This window comes from Staurois parvus, unplaced genomic scaffold (genome assembly GCF_062004578.1).
Source record: "Staurois parvus isolate SC_StPar_1 unplaced genomic scaffold, SC_StPar_1.0 ptg000827l, whole genome shotgun sequence".
In the NCBI taxonomy this organism is placed as follows: Eukaryota; Metazoa; Chordata; class Amphibia; order Anura; family Ranidae; genus Staurois; species Staurois parvus.
Window position 1 is genome coordinate 486214 of NW_028318623.1, and position 4998 is coordinate 491211.

A 4998-nucleotide genomic window follows, 5' to 3' on the forward strand; every position below is an offset into this window, starting at 1 on the left:
AAAAAAAAAACACCCTGAAATTTTTTTTACATTTAGGCCAAAATGTATTCCGCTACATGTCTTTGCTATAAAAAAATCCCAATACGTGTAAATTAATTGGTTTATGTGAAAGTTATAGCATTTACAAATGGCGGGATACTGGAATTGTTTTTCTTTTTTACTAGCAATGGCAGCAATCAGCGGGACTACGGCAGACATTCTGACACCAGGGGTCAATGACACCAATACAGGGATCAGTGCTAAAATAAATAAAAGCACTGACACTACTAATGGCACTGGGCAGGAAGTGATTAAGATGGGCGATCAAAGGGTTAACTGTGTGCAGGGAGTGTTTTACTAGGGGCCATGTCAGTGTGCTTCACTGTATTCACCCTGCTCAGGATGGCTGTGCACAGCCACCCAAAGGCAATGAGCCTGAGCTGACGGGGAGAACTGTTAGTAAACAAAAACCAGTAGTCCTCCCCAGAGATGCTCGGTAATCACTGGCCAGGACCCGGTGATTGGCAGCGCACGTGCCCCCTAACGGAACATGCAAAATCACGTATACACACACACGTGGTTTTGTGCATCCGTGTCGCCCTGTAGTATTTCTGCTATAGGGCAGTCAGGCAGTTAAAAAAAAAACCGCAATTCCAGTGCGCCCCCATTACTCGCTTACTTGAATGATGCACACAATGCACGCCACATCCCAGGAGACACAGTCCTTCATTCAAAAAGATTTAGACATGTGCACTCTGGAGATTTTAGTTTCAGATGCATTTGTTCATTGAACACAAGCAAGAGGGAGCCAATCTGAGTATAGCATATACAGTCATGGCCGAAATTGTTGGCACCCTTGATATTTCTCCAGGAAATCATGTATTTCTCACGAAACGTATTGCATTAACACATGTTTTGCTATACACATGTTTATTCCCTTTGTGTGTATTGGGACAAAACAAAAAAAGGGAGGAAAGAAAGCAAATTCGACATAATGTCACACAAACCTCCAAAAATGGGCTGGACAAAAGTATTGGCACCCTTTCACAACTGCGGATAAATAAGAATGTTACAAGCATGTGATGCTCCTGTAAACTCACCTGGGGCAAGTAACAGGTGTGGGCAATATAGAAATCACACCTGAAAGCAGATAAAAAGGAGAGACGTTCACTTAACCTTTGCATTGTGTGTCTGTCTGTGCCACACTAAGCATGGACAACAGAAAGAGGAGACGAGAACTGTCTGAGGACCTGAGAACCAAAATTGTGGCAAAATATCAACAATCTCAAGGTTACAAGTCCATCTCCAGAGAACTAGATTTGCCTTTGTCCACAGTGCGCAACATTATCAAGAAGTTTGCAACCCATGGCACTGTAGCTAATCTCCCTGGTCGTGGACGGATGAGGAAAATTGATGAAAGATTGCAACGCAGAATAGTCCGGATGGTGGATAAGCAGCCCCAAACATGTTCCAAAGACATTCAAGCTGTCCTGCAGGCTCAGGGAGCATCAGTGTCAGCGCGAACTATCCGTCGACATTTAAATGAAATGAAACGCTATGGCAGGAGACCCAGGAGGACCCCACTGCTGACACAGAGACATAAAAAAGCAAGACTACAGTTTGCCAAAATGTACTTGAGTAAGCCAAAAGCCTTCTGGGAAAACGTCTTGTGGACAGATGAGACCAAGATAGAGCTTTTCGGTAAAGCACATCATTCTACTGTTTACCGAAAACGGAATGAGGCCTACAAAGAACAAAACACAGTACCTACGGTAAAATATGGTGGAGGTTCAATGATGTTTTGGGGTTGTTTTGCTGCCTCTGGCACTGGGTGCCTTGACTGTGTGCAAGGCATCATGAAATCTGAGGATTACCAAAGGATTTTGGGTCGCACTGTAGGGCCCAGTGTCAGAAAGCTGGGTTTGCGTCCAAGATCCTGGGTCTTCCAGCAGGACAATGACCCCAAACATACGTCAAAAAGCACTCAGAAATGGATGGCAAAGAAGCGCTGGAGAGTTCTGAAGTGGCCAGCAATGAGCCCAGATCTAAATCCCATTGAAAACCTGTGGAGAGATCTTAAAATTGCTGTTGGGAAAAGGTGTCCTTCCAATAAGAGAGACCTGGAGCTGTTTGCAAAGGAAGAGTGGTCCAAAATTCCGGGTGAGAGGTGTCAGAAGCTTATTGATGGTTATAGGAAGCGACTGATTTCAGTTATGTTTTCCAAAGGGTGTGCAACCAAATATTAAGTTAAGGGTGCCAATACTTTTGTCCAGCCCATTTTTGGGGTTTTGTGTGACATTATGTCATATTTGCTTTTCTGCCTCTGTTTTATATTTGTTCCAATACATACAAAGGGAATAAACATGTGTATAGCAAAACATGTGTTAATGCAATACCTTTTTTGTGTGAAATACTTGATTTTCAGGAAAAATATCAAGGGTGCCAACAATTTCGGCCATGACTGTAAATACACCATGCAAGCAGCAACTCACATTTGGGCAAGATACATGCACATATCACTCATATGGTCGCTGTGGTACCACCAGATCCAGGAGTATGGCAGGGCACCCTGGGAGATCACCAATCAATCAGGAACAAGGAGCTGCTGGGGAGATCTGCATGTAGGAATCAGCCAGTTGTGGAACACAAAGTGCTCCAGCTGGAAGTGAGGTCAGCACCAGAAAAAAAAATGGGGCATGGCTAATTTTGGAGCCACCCAGCTCCTCTCTCAAAAATAGTCTAGGCTGATTAGGCAGTAGACAGCAGCTGGTAGCACAATCCTGGAGCTGTTCAAGGTCAGTTCAGGTAGCAAGCAAGCTTAGTCCAGGTAACAATCTGAGGTCAGCTCAGGCAGCAAGCATAGTCCAGGTAACAATTTTATTGCTGCCTGAACTTGACCTCAGATTCACACCAAAGGAATCCAAGACATTAGCAGAAGTCAGAGTATGAAGTCACATTAGCCACATCCCCTGCCATACTCCTAGATCCAGTGGTAACAGCAGCCATAGGAGTGATATTCGCATGTATACTGCCCAAATGGGAGTTATTATTATACAGTATTTATAAAGCACCGATAGTTTGCTCAGCGCTGTACATTACAAAGGGGGACAGAACATGTGACAGAACAATACCAATACAATGCAAAACATGAGGGGATCGAGAGCCCTGCTCTTTCGCGCTTACAATCTAGGAGTTACCACTTGTATGCTTATAAACTAGTATTTGTATGCTACACCCAGATTGGCACCCTCTCGTGTTGCTGTGGAGATCCCTTCGGTCTGAGGAGCTGCAATCAGCATGTGGTCAGGAAAGACAACCGAAGACTTTGCATGAACTGGAGTCATTTTGCCAAGAGGAATGGGCAAGCTAGACAATCTGGAAGAATTTGGAGGGCCTCCTGTAGCAATTGTACGTACAGAGATGGATGCGAACCTCCATTTTGCCAAAGACCCTCTATCTTGTATCATTTCTACTCCAAATTAGCTCCCCCCTCCCTCTCTGTTGAGCAACACGTGGTCCATGTGTGCTGGGTTCAGAAGTGCACAGGCACAGCATCATGGTTATAAATCCCAAATTAGCTGATGCCCGGGTGTCTGTTAGCTTCTCAATCTGAGATAATCGTAAAGCCATAAACCAGTCCTTCACTGGACTTCAAAACGCATTCCAAGATAGCCGTAAAACAGACATCACATTTAAAACCCACTTTCCCATATAATTTCATATCTTAAAATAGGAAATAATTATCAGATAAGCAAGTATCTATTCGGATAGCTCAGTTTAATGCGAGTCGTCCGATATCTTACACCCCTAGTGGAAGTCTACAGGAGAGCAGAAAGCCATATAGATCTAAATGGAATAGTGAAATATGCCATATTTCATGTCTGGACGTTCAGAATATTGTTCTGCATATTAATCTACTAGTGGCTAGGCTGCTACATGTCCCTAGAGAAGGTTATTGACCATGGTGTAACTTGGGAGGGATTTGGTCATAGCCTGAGTTCCCCGCTTACAACACTCCTCCCCAAATGAGGCGATTGTTTCTCTGCTTTAAGGAGACACCCTGCTGAGTTCCTAAAAAAAGGCTGTTATGCTTGGAGAAGTTAAGTTGAAGAGATCTCCCTTTTGTTCAGGAAACTTGATCTGCTTAAGCCAAGGCTGACCGAAAGTATTCTACCTCTCTAAACTTTTGTTATCGTGTGTGCGCGCGCTACATCTTTCTGTAAATATTTTTATTGCACAATTTTAGTTATAAATCCTATTATCTGAAAAGTGTTGAACTGTTTCTGAAGCTCTTTAATGCAAACTAAGAATCCCTGTCTCGGAAGAGCGCTACTGTATGTTTTTAAACCTCTATATACCTCTGCCTGCAGTGACAGTGTGTATACAATTATTCAAACATCAGTGTTATTGCTAATATTGGCGAGTTTCCTCCTTTTCTCTACAAAAAAAAAAAAAAAAAAAAAAAAAAAAAAAAAGGTGGTGGCAGTGTAAAGGATTGTGTAATTAACCTGACCCAGTAACAATCGCTCTCAGGCTGCAGGTACATAGATTGTGGTCCATTAGCTGGAAAATCTTTGTGCAGGGTGCAGCTGAGCGTGGCATTTTTACGCACGTGACAGCGCGGTTTTAGATTGGCTAGTCCTTTGGTCACAAGTTGGTGAGAAGGGCTGGGGTCTGACACCGCGATTGTCACAACTCTGACAACCATTACAAAAGCACGTGCACTGTCATTGATGCTAAAGGGGTAATACACAAAATTAGGAACTAAGTGGGTGCAGACTTTTGAACGGGGTATTTCAATCGTTTACTTGCTGCCATGATTTCTGATTGTACCATTGTGGTATGACCTACAGTTACAAAATATGAATCTCATGAGGGGAAAAAAAAAATGCATTTTCTCTGCTCAGGTGCTCTAAAAAGGATACATATTACCATTTCTCTAAGGGTATGCAAACTTGAGCACAACTGTAAACCGCCAAGGTTGCCATTTCAAGCAAACAAGAGAAAAAACACACCAAG